Genomic DNA, 25,781 nt, shown 5'->3' on the forward strand with positions numbered 1-25,781 from the left:
CAATAAACGCTTTCGGCTTCTCTTATGTTGGCTCCTTGTGCCGCTCCAAGGCAAACTATAAATTTGAATTTTTAACCGATCAACCAACCATTTCAGGATTTTATAGACCCTAAAATGGACGAGTATTCCGGAAAATTAGACAAATTAAAAAGGAATTTCACTGATTTATATGTGAAATAATTAAAACGAATTTTTTCCATTGGATGCTACTCATAAAAATTAACAATACATAATATATGTGAAAAGAAAGAAAATGGGGTGTTTATATTGCTTTGACGAAAAACAGTTCGAAGATTATAGGTCTGGTCCATTTTCATTAAGCTCGTAGGTGCCGAGTGGTGGGATTTATCTTTGATTGAACTTATAGGAATTAATGACTCTAAACTGATTTCATAAGTCCAAAACTAGTTCCTTTATTTTTTTACACGAATAGTTTTTGCTCCGAGATAGATCTCGTGCTGGAACGCATCATACGGTATAATATATATTCATGTATATTATTTCAACTTTTGATTTTGAGGAGAAAGACTAACTGACGTGTTAATCAGGTTTGAAATAAAATGAGGAGTCTTCGAAGAAGGCGCTACTGGAGTTGGGAGTGGATCATTGGTTTGGGAACTCAAGAGTGAGAAATTGATATTCTTGATCTACACAGTTTAGGCGTATTTTAGGCGCTGAAACATTCTACAGCTGTGAGCTCATAGTATTGTAGGCAAGAATATTCTATGAAAGAGCAAGCCATGTTGTCAGGAGAACGGAAATAGGCAGCGTATTATCCATTTCATCATTTCATACAACTTTCTTATCACTAACATGAATTCCTTGTCGATAACCTACCGTACGCCGATAGGGGAAGGGCTTAGTTTAGCTAGGGGAAAGCCTAAAACTAAAGATGTGTGAATGTGACTAACGTGTAAAAGCAATTGTTGAAAAATGTATATAGAGAGAGAACTCCGGGTATATGTACAGCGTCCCCAGTTTCAACAAGGCTTATTTCGGTAAGAGGAGCCCTACTACAGGGTGCGGCAGTATAACTTCCTTTTTTCAAAACCCAATAAAAACTATTGTATGCATCGGAAAATATTTATTTATTTTTTATAATGTAGGTACATGTCTAAAGTTTTTATTTACATTGTTTTGAAGATCAAATCTGTTAGGTGACGTCCCCCATTCTCCATACATTGCGTAAACCGATTTCTGGCATTTGTCATGACTCTTGTTAGCATAGCAGGTGTTATGTTGGGAATTTCTTCTTGGACGGTTCACATAAACACGGGATTTCAAAAAACCCCATAGAAATAAGGCGCTCTGGAAAGTGTTCCCTCAAAACAGCCATCGATGCTCTTGAAGTGTGTGCTGTTGCACCGTCTTGTTGGAACCAAGTGTCCCCGAAATCCAAATTTTCTAGCCGTGAAAAAAAAAATTCTGTAGCATGTTTACATACCGGTCCGAATTCACTGTCACTGTAACCTCATTTTCCTCAAAAAACCAGGGACGAATAATTCCAGCTGAGGAAATTGCACACCACACTGTGACTTTGGGTGAATGCAAAGGCTTTTGATGCAATTCTCGAGGGTTGGTGTCAGCCCAGTAGCGCATGTTTTGTTTGTTAACCGACCCACACAAATGAAAATGGGCTTCATCGCTAAACAAAACAATAGCACCCTCGGGAACGACATCAAGAATTGAAGTCACGTTCTGAAAGTTCCTGCACTATCGCCATCTTATAGGGATGAAAATGAAGATCATCACGAAGAATTCTTCTCACAGAACGATCGGATAGTCCAAGGGCAGATGCGTGTTGGCGCGCAGAACGCCGTGGCGATCGCAACATTGACGCTCTCACTGCTTCAATGTTCTCAGGTGATCTAACGGGCCGAGGGACTCCAGTTCTTCCTTTTGTCGCACTTGCAGTTTGTCTGAATGTAGTGACCCATGTAACAATTGATTTGCGATCTGGGACGGGAGCCAACGGGGCTAAATTAAAGCGATTCCGAAATGCACTCTGTGTTGCAATAACCGAACATCCGCTTGAAAAGTAAACCTCAACGGCAAAGGCACACTCCTCACTATTCCAACGCATGATGGCGACTGAACCGTGTCGGGACAAAACTTTACAGTATCCCCTCTTGAACGAGACCACTAGCGCTCCGCTATGACATCAACTAACTGAGTGGCGCGCATTTTAAAAAAGGAAGTTATGCTGCCGCACCCTGTAGAATCGATTTAATTTCTCCTTCAAAAATAAGACCATGGCAGCAACAAAACAAGATTCATCTTCAGAGATTGGAAAACAGATCTAGAGTAAACTTCGGAACAAACCGCCACCAAACAGAGTACTACCGTGAGTTGGTAGAATTAACTTGCAAAATGTCTCTTCTGTTCTACTGACAACAGTATTGACAGAATTGTAGAACTGCCCTTATATTTGTCTAGTTCTGTGTGTGAAATTAGATGAGAGGGTTAAGAATCCTCTGGGATGAAGACCGAGAGCCCGTGTCCTGATGTCAACTTTGCGAGAAGTAAGTATGCTTAGACGACTCGGCCCTCACCTTCTAGCTGCATCGTAGTAGCATATGTGTACCCGCACTATCATTTTGTAGCTTCTCCGCTGATGTCAGAAGTGAAGGATCCGGTAGCGTATGCACATTCAATTTCAAATTATTGATAAGTTTCATTGGAAACACTCAATGTATTTGACTAGGAAATAGTAAATGTAACCCTAGGGAAGAAAAGCTATTTCATTTGTGGGGGCGCTAATTACTTCCAGATACTTGCCTGGATTTAGAACTTTTAATTACCTTTCTTTTCTACTGAAGTGATCTTTACCCTAAAGGTTAGTTAATTGCTAGAGGGAGAGGGAGACAAGATGAGACTGTCTACTCACAGCTCTCACTTTTTGAACACCACAATAAGAAGCAGGATTGATATTGGATTTAAATAAACAAATCAAATATATAAACACGGCTTCCAAACAACTTCTGCTATCAATCTCAACTAGCAATTTCCAAAGTGGCGACCCGGAGTTCAAAAGGAGAATTGCCGGGTTCAAGGCAAACAAGAAAAAGAGTGACAACGAGAACACCGAAGACAAGCAACACGTTTACAGACAGGAGTATGACTGCGCTCCAATATTTCAGGACTTCACTCCCAAGGAGCCTGAAAGTTGGTTCAAAATAGTAGAGGCCAGCTTTGTGGGGTGTAACATAAGAGACTCACAATAGCAATATTTCCAAGTCATGGCAATACTACCACCGCGATATATCACCGAAGCCCGCAACATAATTTTAGAGTCGCTGACAGATAACTCATATAACCGCGAGCAATTGATAAAGTAGTTGAGTGCTAGCCAGGAGGTGAAAACAAGACAACTTATGGAGAGCACTTCTGTGGGTGACGAGAAACACTCCCAGTTCCTCCGCCGCTTGCAATGTCTCGGCGATACCGTAGTTCCAGAGTCGCTGATGCGCAGTCTACCGGTAAGACGCCTACCATCTGCTCCTCAACCGATTATGGCGACAATAAATGTCTCAAGATCTACGCCACGCTTCTTTCAACACCAAGCATCGCGGAAGCAATATCATGCAACATCCTCTCCTACAGCAGTGGAAATACCCTGAATGCAGCTAGTTCAATAATTAGTCAGCTCGCAGTGCTGCGAACGAAGGTACGCGCAGTTAAACGGCAAATTCACTCCGAGAATTCATGCGGGAGAACATCTCAATGTTCTCGGTCGAAGTCAAGTACACAGCGCAGCTCCAAAAATCTTCGCCCGAAGGGTACATGTTGGGTACCATTCGAGGTTCAATTCCGAGGCCACCAAATGCACAAAATGATGTAATTGGACTTCGGAGAATGTTTCATCCCTATCACGACATCAGCCTATATCTGCCCGAAACACGGATGTCTATAAGCACCGAGGCGCCGAGATTAGCCAGACGAAGCCAACGGCATCATCAACCTCAAGCTCCGCAATGTTCAGTGACGTCAATATCTCAACAAATAATTGAGCACCACACATTGCAAAATGAATCTCCATACAGTGCTGCTATTTTGAATTTGCTAGACAATGCTCTTGCGATAATGACCAGCGAGTCTATTAGTAACATCGATGGACACGAAAATTCCTATGCGATGGCCAACGACATCGAAGGAAACCCGTTCATGAGCCTAACACTAGGAAATCATGGTGACAATACATGCTCCTAAGAGAGACATCTAAGAAACCGGCCAAACTCACGTTCAACGAACTGAAGTGGTAATCCCAAAAAAATCCAACAGACGAGTTAGATTTTCTGATCGTTATCAGGCAGGACTTCAGTAATTGCGTACATCACCACAAACGCTCAGCTGGGTACCCGGTTACTGTGGCGCAGAGAAGCATTAAATCTCGGACGCCTTAACAAAAGAGAATTCAATTCCTCCCATGTCAGGGCTGGAACCACCAAGAATTAGAGTGTCAATAGTATTGGTAAATGCTAGTATTAAAATTAGACAAAAAGGGCAAGTGGTTGAATCTAAATACCGCCAGGCACACCAAACTTCTCCTGTCAGAACCATTATTAGCATATTGCAAAAAATATCCGAGCGAAAAGCAGGAAGATATGCAGGAGAAATTACGAGATGATACTTGTCCATACTAGAGGTATATCTTTTGCGATATTACATATCATCTAACCATTTCTAGTCCATACTGTAGCGAGGGAACACCTCCTGTGTGAGTGCTCCGCTTATGGACCCATGAAATATAAAAATGTTGCTACTGATGCACTTCAAATGCGGCAGGCAGCACTTCATCCATTAATGGAAATCATGCGTTTCATGAACGAATATGGGATATTGCGCTAGACAGAGCCGCTGAGCACAATGAACCGCTGCGATCTGAGTGTTTAGAGAATCTGCCTGTCCCGACCCGATACATACACACCGTGAGCTCTCACTTGAAACCCACAACAATGTCACAATTCGCGAATATTCAGAGTGAAATTCTCAACATACCATCAGTATCTACAGCCCCAACTGGTTGCGCACCCGAGATTACTCCCTTCTTGATTGGCCACCATCACGTTTTGCTCAAGAATTTCAACACTAGATAACGATTGCACTCATCAATCTTCAGTGCGCTGAACGACAGACAACCATTTTTTAATGTCCGCACGAGCTAGCGCTGGCCTTATTGAGGAGGCTTATTGGGAACCCATTCTAAAACTCTCCTTCGATCGTCTTCTAATCATCATAAGACTCGACAGCCCAGCCACTCTACAATCTGTTAAGCATTACACCTTCATTAACCGCAATAAAACTGACAGGAGCAACTTTAGAAATCATGCTGATGCGGCTTTCTTGACCTTAACAACGCCTACTAAAGGGGCACAATTAGTGTCAAATTTTCAGAAAATCGATGTTTTTCATCCACATTTTTTCATAGTTTATACCTTTACAAATGACATAAAATTTTCAATATTGTATCTTAAATAGTTTTTGAGTTATAACCTTCTAAGGGTAACTGCTCGCCGGTTACAAATATATAAGGGTAGGTTCCTAATGGTATTAGGGAACCTCCTCACAGATGTCTATAAGAAGATAGTATTGCGAGTTATTTTTCGCATATTGTTTATATTATAGTTATCGATTTACAACAATGAAATCAGTATTTTTATCTTTAATCGCGCTTTTTCAAAATTTCGGTTGTTTTTTCCTTAACGTATTTGATATATATTGCTCTATACAATTGCAAAAAATTTAATCAAATTTTCGGGGAATATTGTGTTTTTTTTTTAAATTCCGCCACTTTTTGAAAGAATAACTTGTTTTTTTCCTATTCGCTAGCGATATTTATTAGTCTTGCAAATACCGATATTTCGGGAACCACTTGTTCCCCTCACCAGTGCTAACAAGTCCCTCCGCCATTTTGTTAAAATTTAAAATTTAATCATCTTCAACAATTGTGGGCCATTGTGTAGACAACACCTTCTGGGTTAACGGACTTTTTATTTTTTTGATTTCACCCACTGTAAAATTCACAAGCACAAACACATCAGAGAGTGAGCTTTTTTAGAAACACCGAAGATCGCGGAAAGTTTGCAAGTATCGAATATTTTCCTTCTAAACGTTATTTATCCAAAAATATTCCTTAAAATTTTCAAATTATTCCAACTATTAGTTTTCTTTTGATAGTTCCTCGAAAATCGATATGGAGACTCTATTGATAACCAATAAAGCAAACCAGCTGCAAATCAGATGCGAACACTCTATCCTGTCAGAATGCCGTTTTTCGAAAAATGATAGGTTGCCTAAAAATGTTATCCTAAGACCATATGAGCCAGGCACCAAGAACGCTACTTATAATGCTCACTATATAGTATTTGATAGAATGCTACCGAAATGATCATCACAATCACCATCTAATGGACAAATTACTGCCTCGCCCTAACGTTTGACACACCATGAGGAACTTTTAAAGGAATGGCGTCCAGATAGCTAAGTGGTTAGAGCACAAAGCTGGCGTACGGAAGGTCGCGGTGCAAATCTGACTAGCGGCAGTGAGATTTGTATCGTGATTTGACGTCGGATACCAGGCAGCTCAGCTATGAATAAGTACCTATGTCAAATCAGGGTAATAATCTCACATTACCTCCTATAGGGTTCTGTAATCCTGTAGTGTACCGTTACGGTCTTGAATGAAGCGCTCTAACACGCTTCAAGGTCCTAATCCAATTGGATTGTTGCGTCAACGACTATTATTGAAAGGAATGTTTAGATTTAAGAAGCAAACCCCTCCACAGCATTACCTTTATTATTTATTATATTTATCTCATATTTTTATTTGGCTAAGATCAACCTTATGATTTACTTTTTTATATAATCTTCTCTTTTAATTTTTTTTAATTACCATTCTATTTTAGCCTCTCTTATATTAGCTCCTGACGAATTAAGACTGAATTGGAACTAATTTTCTTTGATTTGGGGTCGCCATCTTATCCTCTTCCTCTCAAAACCCCCAACTATCACCCTAATCAAAGAGTATCCTCCAATATAATGGCATGAGGATGCCAAGACGGAGCGAGGACCTTAAGGGCAGCGCCTCACATTGTATCTGAAGCAGGAGAATCATCGATTGAGAATGCGGGCGCGGTCGAGCCGTTATTTTTTACTTTTATTTTCTATATTTAGCTCGCGTGTTGATTCTTCGATGATTGCACGTAAAGTACCGCGTTGCTTTGATTTTCAGGTTCCGGTGCAAACCCATGCATCGATTAAAGGACACGTAAAATTTTGCATAATAACACGTTGGGGATCAAGTATTCATTTCCGAGCCTGGCTAACAAAGAGGCAAACAAACACGGATCGATAAAACATGGCCGAACCTTCACGATCAATTTCGCTAACTTTCTTTTCTGTTTAGGTTTTGGGATAGCTCCCTCCTTTTGATTGTCTCTGACCACCTAGAATGGATTTACTTCTTCACCAAACCCATTTTATTACTGCAATGTGATAAAATAGCTCACTAGTGCCATCCAGAACAGCTAAAGCTCTGGAAATCAACCAGACGGCTTTTGAGCAACGAAACTGACTTTTGAACAATGAAAATGAAGACTGGCTAAACATCAAGAACGCCAAGCATTGATAAAAGTAGTCTGTTGTGCGAAACTGGAAGTCACAGAAGAGACTTCAAGGCCTTCATACAACTGTCTAGTAAAAGATATAAAGAAAACGGCGAGATATACTGAATTCTTTTACACTGATAGCTTAAAACCCAACGGGATTCTATAGTAGAAATCTATCTTTCGTAGAGGTGAGGTTTTTAATATACAATGGTCTTCGAGGCTGAAATATACCCAACTTTAAGAGCCGCAATTTGGCTGATTGACGAGCAATTGAAGGATAGGCGCAGTAAAATCTGCTGCGGTGTGGACACATGTTCAAAATAGAAGTATCATAAGATAATATTTCAAACATCCAAAATGCTCCAAGGCTAGACTTGGCATAAGGAATTTCAGAAGTGGGCATAAACTTGGCTAAACGATGATACTGGAAATGATTTGGAGAGACGAACTGAAATAGCCAGCATACAAAATAAAATCTGGGTATCTGAATATATTCCGAAATCAAGAGGCTGATTTGAGGGAGATGGATATTTAACGCGGGTACTAAGGATATCACCCACGCATAAATAGCAAAGGAAATGGATAGCTTGAGACAGCATATTACGAAAATAAACCAGACATGAATCTCCTCGGACGTAATACGAGTAATTATTCAAAGCCAAATACAATCATGTTAAGGAAAAGTCGCATGTTAGACAAATTTCGAACGATCAGCCCGAATTCCTTCCTCCCTAGAGATCTGCAAAATTAGATAATTCGGTTCATAAGGGATCTTTTATATTCTCAAGTGACAGCTGTGTGTCCGGATGGCTCATGTGTTTAGGGCGCTGGGCTGTCGTACAGTCGCGGTTCAAATTTCAATGGTGGGAGAGGGATTTCTTATCGTGGCTGGGTGTCGAATACTAGTCGACTCAGCGTTGAATAAGTACTTAAGTCAAATGAGGGTAATGATCTCAGGCGAGCGCAATGCTGACCAGATTGCCTCTTACAGTGTACTGTAGTATATTATCCCTGACTTGAATAACTCCAGTCCAATATGAATTGCTGCGCCAACGATTAATATTATTAAGTGACTGCTTCACTATGGATGGCATACCTACCAGAAAGACCAATTCGTGGATACAGGATTCGATGAGCTGATGACAGAAAATTAGAAGGCAAGATTTAAAAACAAATTCATACTATCGAACGAGCCTACGCTATGTATGATTTGCAGCGATAAGCGTTGACAAGATATCATGAAATTGATTCGCTGTTGGTCAGTAAAGATCTTCACATGATAGAATGAACATGACTGCAAGAAAACCAATTAGTTCCACGCTTGCCACTTCATTCAGGATGGAACTTCGACTAATCAAAACTGCCAAATATTTACTAACATGGAACCATAACCTTCAGTACCAATATGAGCAGTTCTGCGGATCATTTTACGGTGGGTAACTGGGATAGGTCAAGCCTGGGCGCTTTTATCACGGCGGATTCCATGTGCACGCCCATAAGAAAGAATTGTGTGATGTAAGCATTGATAGCCAAGTATAATCTTTGCTAACAACACGAAACTTCTAGTCATATAAGTATTACTGGAACCGTGGGAACTACCGTGCAGAACTTGAGACTATCCTATATTGGCTCCCTCTTCACTTGAAGGTGCAGCGGAAAACAGTTTATAGCACACATAGACTACACATCATTAAAGCTTAAGAAGACGACCAATAACACAAACATGCGCCCCTTTGAAGACATCGAGTGACTTGAATCACAAAGACAAGTCGGGAAACCGGAACCTGAACGCTTCAGGTATGAACGGTTTTGTGTATTTCCTTTATAAAAATATTTGAGTCGACATTTGTCCGGTTAGAACCTAGCACGTAATATATGCATACATTATACAGGGTGCGGAAGCATAACTTCCTTTTTTCAAAACTCAATAAAAACTATTGTATGCATCGGAAAATATTCCCCCATTCTCCATTCTCCATACATTGCGTAAACTGATTTCTAGCGTTTGTCATGACTCTTGTTAGCATAGCAGGTGTTATGTTGGCAATTTCTTCTTGGATGTTGGTCTTCGAATCTTGTAGGGTTCTTGGACGGTTCACATAAACACGGGATTTCAAAAAACCCCATAGAAAAAAATCACAAAGGGACAGATCGGGAGAGCGTGCTGGCCATTCCAAATCGCCTCTAATTGAGATAAGGCGCTCTGGAAAGTGTTCCCTCAAAACAGCCATCGATGCTCTTGAAGTGTGTGCTGTTGCACCGTCTTGTTGGAACTAAGTGTCCCCCAAATCCAAATTTTCTAGCCGTGGGAAAAAAAAAATCTGTAGCATGTTTATATACCGGTCCGAATTCACTGTCACTGTAACCTCATTTTTCTCAAAAAACCAGGGACCAATAATTCCAGCTGAGGAAATTGCACACCACACTGTGACTTTGGGTGAATGCAAAGGCTTTTTTATGCAATTCTCGAGGGTTGGTGTCAGCCCAGTAGCGCATGTTTTGTTTGTTAACCGACCCACAAAAATGAAAATGGGTTTCATCGCTAAAAAAAACAATAGCACCCTCGGGAACGACATCAAGAAGAAGCTCACACGCGTTCATCCGAGAATTGAAGTCACGTTCTGGAAGTTCCTGCACTATCGCCATCTTATAAGGATGAAAATGAAGATCATCACGAAGAATTCTTCTCACAGAACGATCGGATAGTCCAAGGGTAGATGCGTGTTTGCGCGCAGAACGCCGGGGCGATCGCAACATTGACGCTCTCACTGCTTCAATGTTCTCAAGTGATCTAACGGGCCGAGGGACTCCAGTTCTTCCTTTTGTCGCACTTGCAGTTTGTCTGAATGTAGTGACCCATGTAACAATTAAAGCGATTCCGAAATGCACGCTGTGTTGCAATAACCGAACATCCGCTTGAAAAGTAAACCTCAACGGCAAAGGCACGCTCCTCACTATTCCAACGCATGATGGCGACTGAACCATGTCGAGACAAAACTTTACAGTATCCCCTCTTGAACGAGACCACTAGCGCTCCGCTATGATATCAACTAACTGAGTGGCGCGCATTTTAAAAAAGGAAGTTATGCTGCCGCACCCTGTATAAGAATACGCACTTTCGCGTAATACTGACACTGAAAGTCTTGGATTTGCACAGAAGTGACTAATTTGATCTATTATATATAGTGCAATTTGCTCTACCTCATAACGTATATTGCTGTAAAATTTAGTGATTCTAGGATGAACATAAGGGGGGTTCTGCAGCCAATTACTAAAAGGTTATTAATTAAAGTTAAAGTTATTAAAAGTTATTAATTTTATTTGAACAGATATCGGTATGAAGGGTATTTCAGAGCCTAGGCACCATATAGTGGCATCCTCCCGATTTTTTTCAGATTTTTGGGTTGGGTAGTTTCTGAGAATGGGTCCGTGAAAGAAATGATCACCTTCGGCCCCCCGCACTCCCCATATACGGGACCTTTCATATGACACCGCAATGGTTATATTTGGTGATCCACGATACTAGAGAAAACGACAATGAAAATGTTGATAGGATGGTTAATTGGAAAATTTGACAAACGGTGCACAAAAAAACTCTGGAAATAAATAAGCGAAGCCAAAGAAAGAAAATTAAGAAAAGAATGTAAAAGAGGAAGGGTGAAGAAAAAGAACGAGTTGTATTCTCCAAAATTATGAATGGCGTTAAAAATTGCTTGCAAGGGATTTTTCAGAAATATTTTGAATTGGGTTAGGCTTCCGTTTCAGAAATTAGTTTTGTTTCAATTTCTTCCTTTCTTGACTATATTTCAATTACAGACAGTTGTTTCGCCTAATTTATTTTCATTAGATGCCTCAAAGTCTTCCTTAAATACCCTGATCGGATAATGCCTGAGGGACATTATGAGATAATCGTTCCTTCATTAAGAAAGATGTGTCTAGTTTTTTTAGGGGAGCTTCAGTGATATTGAGGCTATCTCTTGTAGAGTATCACTCATGCCAGATATAGGAAGCTAGATTCAAGTGCAAGTAACATTACATTAACCTTGCACACAACATCAGTAGTCGAGGATCGTATTTTTGTTTTCTCCTTGGTTTTCCTGGATGTTAACGAAACTATGTGAGTTACGGGGTGGAATACCTACAAACAAGCTGATTCCTCGATTATTAGCGATTTCTTAGATGTTGTCGCCGGGATTGTGACCAAAAATTTCATGCCATACCATCAATTTGTACAATAAATTTGTTGATGCTGGCTATGTTGAAGCCTACTCTCCCTTCTCCTAGTGAGACCCTAGTATAGCATAAAAGGTGCATCACCATGTGAAACGACAAAGGTCATGCTATCCAACTGATGCAGAGAGAAATAACCGACATTTGATTCTTGATAATCACCTAAGAGAGATTAAAATACTGGAAACACTCCTTTTCAAATTTTACATATATGCTCTAGAAGTTCACGATATTCCACTAATTGGTTAATTTTTATCTCTCTCCTTAATTAATTAGTTTTTCTCTCACCTTTTCGAAATTCCATTTTGATGCAAATCTACTTCAGAAAGAGTGCAGAGTAGTGATTTCCAAAGTTTCCTGGATTATCAGACTGTGGAATGGCTGCCAATAGTCGTGCGATTTATGGAATACTCTCTTTTTGCCGCCATAATTTCAGCGAAAATCGGGAGGATTCATAAATCTGTATTCTGACATTTTCGTTCATTTCCTCTGCAGTTAACCTTCTTATGCTGATGTTCGCTCTTCGAAATTAAATTGAAAACAAGTCGTGCAAAACTTCCAATTTAATCCTGTTTTACAGGTATCCAAAAATCATCAAACCCCCATTAAATCATAACCTTTCAGAAAAACATAATTATTTTTGTGTTAATATGTATCTATGAAAATTGTAAAAAATCTTACCAACTTGCACCCCGAAATTTTCAATTCAGCTGTTTTTGACGTTCACCTCTATGAAAATCATAACAATGCGAGGGTAGGCCGCTTTTCTAAATAACCACCCTTATTTCCACTAAGTAAAATTACAAACCCACTAGCCCAATTTCATGGAAACGTAAAAGCATTATCCTTTGTATTAAAAGCCACTTCCTAAATAATTATTAGCAATTAAATTTGACGGCTATCTTCATGGAATAATTAATTTATTTTACTCATAGAGCATAAAGTAGCAGGAACCAATAACACTCAGTTAAGCCTAAAATGCCCATCGACGAACGCATATAAAACTCTGACTTGCACTCTGAACAACTTGCCGGATGACGTACGTTCCTACGCAACGTTTCCGCGTCTATCAGAAGTAATGGGTATCACCATGGAGATTATAACTTCCCGCACATCATCGTGGCATAAATATATTCATAGATTCATTCACGTTTCATATCTTTTTACAAGGATTAAAATATACTCGTCTATACATATATGTTATTTATAGTATGACTTCAATGCTTGCTGCATTTATCTCCTTTGGAAACATGCAGATTTCCCAACCCATTGCCCCCCAATTTATTACCTTGCGTTTGATAAATACAAGAACACCTTCCAATCTAACCGAAATCAAAACTTGCCCACAGACCGTTAGTCAATTCCACATTTGAATAGTCTCTTTGAAGAAATAAAAAGCAAACTTGAAATGCTGTGAATATCTGCATATTTATCTGGACGATAGATACAGAAAAAGACTCTGATATCAGATAATATTTCATTTTTAGCACTTTTTCGTTTTTTCGCATCGTCTCGATAAAAGATTATTTGCGATTTATTGATATCGTCTCCATTCAAAAGTTTACAGCAAAATTGAATTGGCTGTCGTAATACTCTGGCAGCCATCATTAGGTCAGATGATATTTTTTTTTATCAAATACAATAAAAAAGTAGCGTAAAAGTGCTGAATATATAAACTCAGATATATATTCGATTGGTGGTTTAACATCACCCACAAAATTTGAAATTATTGTCTTTTAGGTGACAATTTAATGAATATCAAATTAAAAATTTCGCAAATGAACCTTGGGTTCAATATCAATTTTTTTACTAACAAAGCAAATTTAATCGATGATTTGACCGTTATTTGATTAAGAAATTTCTTCAAAATGTCACGTATTATTTATATATTGCGACGACATACTGTTAGTATCAATTCAAAATGTTTGCCTTGACTTTCTTATTATTTGAATTCGCCCAAAAATCTTAAAAAATTCACCTCGTAATCGTCAGATTGGAAACCGATGAAGGATCCCCATCTCATGTAAGCTGTATTAAAGGTGCACTTTCTGGAAACCTTCGTTTTTGATTATGTTGGTTTATCCTGCTTGAAATGCCCAAAAACATTTAGGAGTGTTAGGCAAGAGAGACTCCCTCCTAAAAGTGTCAGAGAGCAATAGCCTTGGGACACTTGCCAAGGAAACGAGGCCGACTAAAAGGGTCTTCATTAAAAAAGCGATCTAAGCGGACTCAACTCCATTTTCACCCCAAATCCTTTAGATCAATTTGCCTGACACCTTTTGTACGGAAAACAGTAGAGACAGTGATCAACACCATTAGAACTAACGTTCTAGTGCGTAATCTCTTACATCCACTTCAAAAGGTTTACCGGGCAGGACAATCAACTGAAATTACCCGGTATTAGCTGACGGGTGTATTACGTGATAAAATAGTTCCGCGTAAGTTTTTGATAGGATATCGGATGAAGAAATGCAAAGTGCCCTAATCCGCAACGGGGTTAGGGGCACTCTGGCAAACTGGATGAGCGCAATGTTAGAAAACAGGCAAGTAGAAGTACCAACAGGTGTCAATTCTATTGTCATGAACACAACACAAGATTGGCAACAGGTTGTCACGTATCTATTGGTTTTACGTGAATACTTTTCCGGTGGACTTAATTCCACGGTTATCTTAAGATACGGATTGATTTTGTGACCACAATCAGAGTCCCGCTGAAACCAACACAACGGTACCAGTTTATACTGAGTTCATGGCTAAGTTTATTCATACTGGTGGATACTGGCAAGACCTGCCTAAATCTCTACTGAACTTTGAAATCCGCTCGCGTGTTGAAACGTAACACCACGTTTGGTGCTCGAAGGTCTCTTGTCCGCTTAAACGTAAACCAAACCGTAACCGTAAACCCCCATGAAGTTGCCACTAGGGGGCCAACCGCAACAACCGAGCTGAATTCACATTTTACAGGCATTCTTCTGAAACATATGAATTCAGAGGCTATCCCGATTCCCACTTCAGATGATTCCCCGTACAGACTCGAGTTTGATCGCGTTGATAGACCTTGGAGCATTCACCTGCTGCATCACGGCCAGCAAACCAAAGTGAATACAGCGTTTCCCGTTTCCACACCATAAAGAGGCTCTTCTCGGCCACTTGGTTTTGGTTTGGCCGACAGGGCTGCTGCCCCGTCTTCCTCACCTCGAGCATCGGCAACAGCATGTGGTACTATCACCACTAATGTGGAGTATAGTAGCTGACGAACTCCTGGCAGAGGTAACACATAATGGAATTAAGGGCAGGGTAACGCTGACAATTTTGTAGCAGTACTTGGACCAAATTGGTTAGCATACCAGTATATTTTTATCGCAAATATACACCTTACATAGGTGCGCTTACTTTAATCTCCAAAGAAACTATAGAACTTGCAATTTTAATCGATAGCCAGGAAGCTATCAAGATACTTAAGTTCAACAAAGTTAATTCTAAACTGATATTGGAATGTCTTAATAATTTAAGTACGGTTGATATGGTAAAGTCTGGATGCTGTCAGTTTCGGACCATATTGGGTTAGAGGTCAATAAATAAGATAGATAACCAGATAAGGAGCAGAAAGACCGTTATATGGACCTGAAACCTTCTGGTGAACTAGAAGGAGCTTCACAGCCTTAACAAAAAGGAAGAAAGAAGAACGGTTAAGGGAACCACAATAGGCGCACTTACCAGGAATGGAATGATCAAGGGTGCTTATGGCGAAAAAGGGGTCAAAACCCCAGCCTTAGGATTATAGTGGGAACACTCACAGATTATTTCAGGCTAAACCACCACCCAAAAAAGCCACGAATATCTGTGGACAGAGCCTGCAGATTCTGTGGAGAAAGGGTTAAAAACTCCATATACATTCTCGGACCATAACCAAAATACTTATTACCAGATGCTGGGTTGAAACACTTAGAAATAGAATATAATAGGTTCACTACACCATGAAATGGGGAAAATAGTTCTTTTAGGAGGCATGTGTATTTACATACATACATACTGATGAATGATCGTTTAAGTCTTAAACCTCAGTCGACGAGCAATGGATAAAGGTTCTTGATGCATGGACGTCGGGACCTAAGTATATTAGTCCAAGCAAAACAAATACGTTTCTACACTCTAAATATTTGTATCTTCATTGGAAAGACCGAGCAACTCTTAAGAGACCTTCGGAAAGGGGGCATTGATATCTTCGCTTTACAAGAAATCCTATGGTCTGGTGCAAAAGGTTGCGACATAGAACGCGAACGTGGTGAAAATTGCTGTAAACTTCTCTATTTTGGTAGCCCACTCACTCAATAACGTATTGGCATTGATATCTCAGAGGGTTTCCGTCATTCCATTAGAGAAGTCGAACAATTTGATGACCATCTGAAAACGCAAATCTGCGAAATTTCCGCTAACTGCATAGCCGACTCTTATAAGACCATCGCACCTCAACGTCGTCCATCGATTGCCGTCCTGCAAATCAAGGCAACAATAAAGCAGCTCGTGGAACGCACTGCCCCGCGCATGAAATGGTGGAGATTTCGTGAGAAGAAACAAGAAATGATTTCACTTATGCGATTGCCATCCATTCCGAATGTGGAAGAATCGTGGAACCAAAAAATAGTTAAGTTAAAGACACGATCCACGAAGCGGCATACGCAACCCTCAGGATCACAAAGCCAGGTAAGCGATTCATCAATCGAAATACCTTGCTTTGGAATGACTATGTTGACATGGAGGTTCCTAAAAGGAAACGCCTACACCATAACCTTCTCGACGATAAGACACTGGCCAACTGGCAAATTTACAAGATTGCCAATCGGGAAGAGCACTCGGGTTCGCGAGAGAGATCTGTATCGACTTGTCAAAAGCCGACACCAACGCACACAGGATATGGAACACTTCTTTTACATAAATAATAAGAACGGAACTCTGCTTACCGAGCCGCGACGAATAGATGAAAAGAATGTTTTGAGCAGATTTCAACTACAGAATTTGTTCATCCTCTACTTCCACAGGCAATGCAACAATTGGAGCAATTCCACTTGTCAGTGCCACTTACTAACCGGAGGAAAGCATCGTGTTATTCAAAAAAGTATGATAGAACACCACCTGACGGGCAACAAAGTACCACAGTTCCAATATGGAAAAATAAAAATAAATTCAAATTACCGTCCGATCCGGTTACATTCCCATACCATGAAGATTTTTTAACGAATTCTTGACAACCGTATTCGCAAAAACGTTGAAATAACCGTAAATCAAGTCAGATTTGTCAAGAACTGCGAAATTACTAACACACGCAGTTACTCGTGAGAGCCCTTTTTATATGGCATTTCTGGATATAGAAAAACCTTTGGCAGTGTGCCACATGAACTGATCTGGCATACTCTACAACACCGAGTACCGGAGAAACTCGCTGCGTCCACCTGCTCCACAACGATCCGAAAAATAAAGTTCGAAGTATGGCAGATGTATCAAAACTTTTGGTGTTCATCAAGGAAGCCTGCTGTCACCACTCCTCTTTGTTCTTGTTATGGACACCGTCACATGGCCCTATACATTGCTTTATGCAGATGTGTTTATGTTCTCCTAGCGTCCAATAACAAAAATAATCTCGAGCAAAATGGAATGATCGCCAAATGCCACACAGTCTCAGATTGAGTCTGAATAAAACTGCATTTTAACGACCAATCTCCATGACAGTGACCCGCCAAGAACTGAGCGATTTAAATATCTTGGGTCAATCCTATCAGCCAATGGAGAACTGCGTTGTGAAATTGCTTCATGAATTAGCAGAACCTGGATGAAGTGGCGTTTCACAACTGGCGTGCTTTGTGATCGACGAATGAACGGACGTCTTAAATCTAAAATTTTCCTCTGTGTCGTCCGCCTTCTATGATTCTGAGTGTTGGCCGACTATAAAAGACAATGAACGGCATCTCGCGGTAATGGACTAGTGGCTTGAGGCGCTTTGGTCACATCTGAAATGAGGATATCGGAAATCGATACCGGGTTGCCCCGATCGTGGAAAAATTGCGAGACAGCCGTCTTTACTCGTGAACATCGAAGTCGATGGTAAGTGACCAAAAGGCCGGCCGAAACAACAGTGGTTTGATATGCAAGATGAAGATTTGAAAATCTCGCAATTGCATCCACATCAGGCTTTTGATAAAAAAAAATGGCGAAACCGATCACAACGAGCCGACCTCGCTTGTGAACGGGACAAAGGTTGAAGAAAAAGAAAAAGTAACGAGCTTACTCTAATTTTTTCCTTTTTTAGGAATATGAGGGAGCCCTGAGTCCACCATCCACGTGATGGCGAATCGGACCAATTGGAAAGAAACTTTCTACTCCACGGATCCCTCTGTCATGGGTTAGAACAAAATTGTTAAAATAAAGATGACTACCGGTTTCCTCCAGGGCAGAGACAACTCATCAGATGCAGCCTCAGCACTGGGAGCAGAGATGACAGAAGTGGCTACTGGGTGTTTTTGCCCCCTTAACACCCAATAACCACTCCAGTCACCCTGCTCCCAGGGTACAGGCAGCATCTGATGAGTTGCTTCTGCCGTGGGCGAAACCGCAAGTCGTCTATAAGGATTTATCCTGATTTCTTGCTGTAATCCAACTATAAGGTTGACATCTCGGAATCCTTTCAGAAAATGAAACAACATGACATAAGGGTTTCGAACGCAAGGCATTTTCATAAATATATTTATTTTGCTTGAAATGTACCGGCTTCACTTAGTACGATTAGAAGACACTCCCTTTGTGCTTCCCCCATGTGTTTCTGTCTAACTATGACGCACCTTTATTTTTTAGGTTTTATTCTTCTTCTTTAGCCTTCATCACGCTTAGTAACGGGATTGGCTCGCTCAGTCTCTGTTGCTATTGACACGGTAACCGACGTATGATTGAAAATCTTCATTTAATACCATTTATAGATTAGGAGAGGGTTCGAAGCTGAACTAGGTAGGCGCAATAATAAATTCCCTTCTGTCACGGGGCGTGGAACGGAAGAGATTGAAGGAATTTGTTATTGCGCTGATCAGGGAAGCGGAAGATGCTGCAGAACACAATTATTTCAGAAGTGTGTACAGCATCCCGAATGAACTTGCATGTGGTTGGAAACCTTTCTTTGATCCTGCAAGGGGCGTTAATTATCGATTCCTCTTTCACAATGACGAGGAGCTAAAGTGCTTAAAAAAACACGGCTCTTAACCATATCACATCCAGCGAAGTTCCTCCTCTTGTGGAGGAAATGGCTAGTTACCGTAACATACGAGTACGGACTGTTCATCCAAGGAGAAGCGAAATAATTTGGATTATTGATGCACTCAAACGGAATAAAACCGCTGGGCTTAACAGTTTCCCCGCAGAGTATTTGTCACTGTACCTGCAGTTACCGCAGATTTCGTATGGAAATCTTGGGAATCCGAGAACTTTTTCAGAACGTGGAAGAGGGGAATGATCGTTAAGGCTCCAAGGAAAGGCAGCCGTTTTGAATATGACAATTATAGGGATATCTGTGTGCTTCCTATCGGAGCAAAGATAATAGTTGAAATAATCTTGAAACGCATTAAGGAGCACCTCAAAAGCTTGATCAACAGGCTGACTTCCACTCCTGCTTCAGCTGCATTGACCACATCTAAATCCTACGGATCATTTTGGAACAGTGTGTGGAGCTCAGATCCTCACTTTACTTGCTTTTCATCGATTTCGAGAAAATTTTCGAAAGCGTGAACAAGAAGCGTATCTGGCGTGCTCTACACAGGATGCTGATTCGTACCGAAGAAGTGAAGGTGTTCAATGAACGCTGACATCGTTTATTCAAAACCTCCATTACACTGATGAAATCTATTTGCTCTCTCACCGGGTCATGGACATCTCAATCTGACGAGACATCACACCCTATCTATATTAATGGGCAGAGCATCGAAGGCGTCGATTAATTTGTATATCGCGAAGGATGGTTTCTGTCAATGGTGGCGCCGAACTGGATGTTGCCGAACGCTATTAACAGCGCTACATCTGCTTCGGCAGTCCTGTCTAAAATCTGGAAATGCAGTTATCTGAACACCACGATCAAGTTGAGACTGTTCTGTGCTAGTGTTCTTTCCACGGAAGCTCGAAGCCTTCATCAACACCTATCTGCGACGTATTATCGGAGTAGGCTAGCCTCATACTATTTCAAAGGAAGAACTTGGTCGAGGCACAGATCTGTCTCCCGTATTCGAAATGGTCGGAAGATGAAAATGGCAATGCATAGGTCGCACATTAAGGAGGGGCGACAATTCAGACCGTTGATAATTTCTCCTATCTAGGGTCGAAAATCACAACCGATAACAGCTACGATGACGAAATCCGCGCTTACAAAAACTGTTCCGCTCGAAACGTTGCACCATAGGGTTAAAGCTTTTACCGTACAAGACAATGATCTTGCCAGTCCTTATGTATTCCTCGGAGACTTGGGTTCTAACCAAGAAGAATTGCGAACTCTTGGCCGCGTTCGAAAGAAGAGTCCGCCGAAGAATTTTTGGCCCCCTACATGAGGATGGACGATTCCGTAGACTACATAACGACGAAATCGATGAGCGATACCATGACCGTCAGGTTGTGGATAAAATCCAGCTCAATAGGTTATGGTGAGCGGGTCACTTAATCTGTATGGATGAGGATGATCCAGCCCGGTCTATAAGGGCAATATCTATGGTAGAAAAAGAAAACGAGGCAGAGCTTGCCTAAGAGCGATGGCGTAGGTCAAGACGCCAGATAACTTTTAGGGATATCGAATTGGTGGACCTCGGCGCAAAACCGGGATGTCTGGGGTTCCTTATTAAGGCAGGCCTAGACCGGATGCCGGTTGTGGCGCCGTTGATGATGATGATCACAATTGCAATTCACTCTTATCGCATTTCTATCCCTTCCAGTGAATTTTTGTGAAAGACATGGAATATTGTGAACCTTTTTCAGATCCACGACTCATGGGAGAGTAGTTACTTCGGAATCGAATTGCTAGTATTAACCAGATACATGAAAGCATCTCGTTTTGAATCCTTTCTACTTTGTGAGGTGTTTAGATGATTCTGATTAATTCAGATAATGTTTCTTCCTTCCTCTTTCTCCAAATTAAGCGGGTTAGTTTCACATTTGTTTTTTAATATTGAAAATGTCATATACCCACAACAGATGGGAAAGAGATATGCAGAAACATCTCTTACTGAAACAGGATTTTGACAACGCACTTACCAGCCCGCTAGGTTAATGCTAATTTACTCATTCATCGCTCACTGTGTTTGTTACAAGTCGATAGCTGTCATTATTATCGTCAGTAGCAACAGGTTTGGAGGATTTTCTACAGTCAGAACAGTGTTCGACTGATCATGAAGTGGACAATATGCAAGTCTTCTGAGGACGTATTTCAGACGTATTGTTCGACTGCAAAGACTAATAGCTTTCTTTGTCATCTGCCTACATCGGCCACACAGACGGCACTTCAAGAGATATGTAAACGCTGAGTTGGGGGATAGATAGATAGATAGTACTTTTTGCAAATCTGCAATTTACAGTAATAAGAACAAAGAGCTTCTCATTAATCAGTCCACATCATTTAACTTGATTTTGTATTTCTTTACTTTTTGCAGGAATCACTTCCCCCGTCCCTTATCCGGAGAGCTCAAAGCCATTATTTCGACGAATTACTTTTCCGCGATATTGAACTATGTATCCTTGAGCAGATTTTAGGAACACGAGGGATGTCCCGACAAATTACAGCTCATTATTCAAACAATGATGTTGTATACTTAGACACGAGTAACATTTCATGGGAGTTTGACTTTATTTCCGAAACATTTTCTTAGAAGCTTCCACATTTCTGGCAATTACCATCTGTATCCTATCATGTTCGTAAATCCTTTCAAAATGAGTTTTGCGCGATAATATTAACAAATAAATCGACTTGACTCCCGTGGGACATATCCGAAAGTCAATCAACAGTACGAAGATTGGCTTGTGTAAATCCATCCGTGAGGATTACTACGGATCCGGCGGCACCATTTGAGAGATTCCGGAGATGTCATTTAATGTATCTACAGCAACCGAGCCTCGGTTTGTACAACACATCTTGCTATTTTGGGAATGATAAGGAACCGTGTCAATGTTGTTGCCGGGCTAATCGAAATTTATTACCATAACTTCAATTATGCAAATAGCGGCCAAACTGGAGCCAAAACAATGAAACGATATTCGAGCCACAAAGAGGCTAAGTCTTCTGGTCCAGGGCCATGCGGGAGCTAAGTTTCTTCTCATGGCGGAGATGATGGATAGTTTTAGATTTAAGTATGATTTGGGTTCTTGGCACTGGAAAATCGGTCCCAATATACATAGTGTACTTCGCTGGAATAGAAATTTTGATTATTTCGCTGAAGATAAGCTTCCGAGTTTATGATTTTTTTAAGCGTTTTAACATTTTTCTTTCGTAGGAGCTGTGCAGACAAAATGAAACGAAAAAAAGATGGAGAAATGGTACAGATTTTGCTGGCTTGAAAATTGAATAATATTCTTTTCAAGGTTGGGATTAAGATTATGGATTTTTTCGGTTTACTTTTTCTTTGGTTTGGTTACTGACAAAGAGTAATTGAGAAGTCATTTATTAAAGATTTTTGACCGCACCTTTTTGCGTATAATTTTGATTGGCAAATTTAAATTATAATGTAATAAGTGGATAAGGTTAACATTATCGGATCTCCATTACTAGTGCTGCATGATTAGTTATGAAATGTCTAATTGGCCATTCCAATGTGAGTGTGTAAGTTAATAATTATGAATGCGCGCCCTTAATCGCAATTGCATTTAAGGAACTCTTACCACTACGCCAAGTTTCTCGCATATTTTGACCGTTGTGCTTGGTACAATAGTCCTGGAATTGTTTTGAAAGCAGTTGACCCAGTGGCAAGAACTGGAAGAGTGGGAACCACAAAGACTGCTTCAAAGGAATATCTTCCAATATTATGGCCTGAGGATAGTAATCCAGGGTGGGCACCCCAAAGGCCGCGACTCATGCATATCTGAGGTAAGAGAAGAATCGATTAGGATTGAAAAAAAGCTTCCTCATCTCCAGGTATAAAATGCACCATTCAATAATGAAGATATGAAATAACTGGCGGAAGTCATCTCATTAAAAAATTGGATAGTCACTGGCAATGGACCGACCTGACCACAATGGATGTGATGTGATACGGTTAAGAATCATGGTGAAGTGTTCACTCCAGCGTTTCAGCTGCTCGTAATCGTGAATGAGAAGTCGACCGTTAACAAATGTAAAAGCACCAAAGAAAGGCTTGCGACGGCATGCGTATAGATTTTTAAGATCATTGCGTTCTGTGGCAACTTCTGCCTACGTACGGTCAACTTCTCCGGATTTGGCATGCTATCTGAGCCAGAGCATGCTATAAGCGCCAGAGAGAGCCTTCAAACTCTGCTGCAGTCAGCAGATCTTGTGACACCTTTTCGGGACGACCTGCGTAGTGCGCATTGATATGTTCAGGCTACTCAGTGTATCTTTCGTCCGATCAGGAAAGCTCTTCCACTGTCAAGCGACAGCTGGATCATATAAATTGTCGATGTTGAACTTGGGCAGTTCGCAGTTCTCCGACCCTGAGAGAAGTTGCGAACGCACGCAAACGAACGTAAGCAACCATTAGATGGTGATCTCTTTCGAGGACAATGTCAACGCCTCTCATGTTACGCACATCCAGAAGACAACTCCCAAATCTACTCCTGATTTCTCGTACGGTGGAGATCCTCAACTGATGGTTTTCTCTTCGAATGATGTGCCATCAACGACGAGGCGATGAGAGTTGAACTAATCAGCGAACCCCGTCGTGGTCGTCAAGACCGTGTTTCTCCATCGCACATCTGAGCAAGGTGTTGTCAGATCCCACCATGGCAATCAGACCAACTATCACGATCACAATGTCACCTTTAGGAGGCTGAACCTGGACCGGAATTTTGCAATCAGAAACCGGCTACCAGGACAAGACCCAGGGCGCCTTGCGATAGCAGTCAGAAACAATTTGACGCTAGATTCGCGTGTGCCGCCACTTTCCAAATTTCAAAAGCACATTGCCGAAAGAGAACGAGGGGTAGTCTTCAGAGTCCCACCATCTTATTTCGCTTAGACCCAGAATTTCGAGCTTCTATCGTTGGAAAGATTCGATTAACCCCATATAACTACTTCGAATATGAAACCTTGGTGCTCTTACATGTGAGGTCACGATAATACTGGGTCGTGAGGAAATTATTGTGCTGCGAAGGTAGGTAAGGATCACTGCAGAGACAACATTCAAACGTGTTGTTTCATAAAATGTGGTTAAAAATCACTGAGAAATACCGCAGTCAACTGCCAGCGATTCGGCATTCCTCTTTTAAGTAGATACCCCATAAGGGAATAGCGCATATGGCAGGGCTCAGTACTTGTATGCTAAATCAGTGGCGGTATTAGCAAGTGCTTGGCTTGTAAAATTAGTTGAGCAACAGGTTCACGGAAAACGACCCCGCAGTGCTTTACACCGTGAACGTAAATTGGCTAATATCGAAGGAGATTCCAGTCAGGCAAACTGGCGATCAACCAGATATTCTCAGTGAAGGAAGTCTTGTAGAAATATTGGAAATACAACGTGAAGATTTATCAGATCTTCCTGGACTACAAATAGACATACACGAGTATCGATTATGGTGCACTTGACCAAATATTGCTGAAATTAGGTGAAAGTATATGGGGAGTGTCCGGATAGCTGAGTGGTTAGAGCACAAGGTTGTCTTACGGAAGGTTGCGGTTCAAATCTCGCTGGCGGCAGTGGGATTTGTATCGTGATTTGACGTCGGATACCAGTCGACTCAGCTGTGAATGAGTACCTGAGTCAAATCAGGATAATAATCTCGGGTGAGCGTAATGATGACCACATTGCCTCCTACAGTGTACTGTAGTGTACCGTTACGGTCTTCAATGAACTGCTCTAACACACTTCAAGGCCCTGATCCAATATGGATTATTGTGCCAACGATGATTATTATAAGGGCAATAGACAGGAAACTCCAGGTTCCACTCTGATTATGAACTTAAGCGAAGCGTTGGGCTCGGCCTTAAATACTACGGCACAGGAACCTTACAGACACCAGCGAGCCACCGTGAATAGTCTGCCTGAGAACAAATGAGAATAAAACCAAGTCGTTGACACAAGCTAGAAGACGGAAAGTAGAAAATATCTATTATTGGACTATGAAACAGACCGAAGTCAGTGATAAGCGAGAGAGAGCAGCAGCAGTAAATAACTTTGAAGTACAAGTCCTAAGGAGAACATGATATACCACATGTGACAAGTTAGAAGCCTCCGCCTTTATATTAGCCCAGAAGCTACGATCAGCTGACCTTGGGGAATATATGGACGAGGGAGTAGGACCACCACCTGGGAAACGGCGTAACAAATAAGATCATTCTGCCGACAAGCCAGTTAGGAGCTACTGGGTTCAGAATTGTAAAACAGTCACAGAACCATGACGAATCGAGACAATAACATAATGAAAGAAAGGAACGATTTTTTTATAGGAGACAGAAAACCTTAGCACGCGTGACGTTTAATGCCTAACGCTTGAAAATACGACTCTACCCTCCTTACTTCCCATTTGACTTTACCACAACTTGCACACTTGCAGTATTGACTGCTAGAATCGTAATTGACTTTTCCATAGTCAGCGTATCGCAGCCAAAGGCTCTAGATTACATAATTTGAACGTAGAAATTGCGGTTTTCAACATAATTCACGCAGAGATTGAAACTTATGTTGTGGGGCTAATGCTTGCGTCTTTTGGGAGTGAGCGAACAGGGTCCCGGTCGTAGATGTATATCGACCACAGTGCCTT

The 25,781-nt window shown here is 41.0% G+C and overlaps 1 protein-coding gene across 6 annotated transcripts in view; it reads right to left on the minus strand.

Moving 5' to 3' along the window:
* The window catches only part of LOC119652405, a 421,555-nt gene that overhangs the window by 363,131 nt on the left and 32,643 nt on the right, over nt 1–25,781 (minus strand). For 3 of the 6 annotated variants that reach the window (XM_038056516.1, XM_038056514.1, XM_038056512.1), the window contains exons 1-2: nt 12,519–12,727; nt 12,126–12,454 (exon numbers count right to left, since the gene is read on the minus strand). The exons of the other annotated variants lie outside the window; for them this stretch is intronic. The gene's annotated coding sequence lies outside the window, so the exon portion shown is untranslated. Of the gene's footprint in view, nt 1–12,125; nt 12,455–12,518; nt 12,728–25,781 lie in introns of those variants that run through there. 6 annotated transcript variants of the gene reach the window in all.

This window comes from Hermetia illucens, chromosome 3 (genome assembly GCF_905115235.1).
Source record: "Hermetia illucens chromosome 3, iHerIll2.2.curated.20191125, whole genome shotgun sequence".
In the NCBI taxonomy this organism is placed as follows: Eukaryota; Metazoa; Arthropoda; class Insecta; order Diptera; family Stratiomyidae; genus Hermetia; species Hermetia illucens.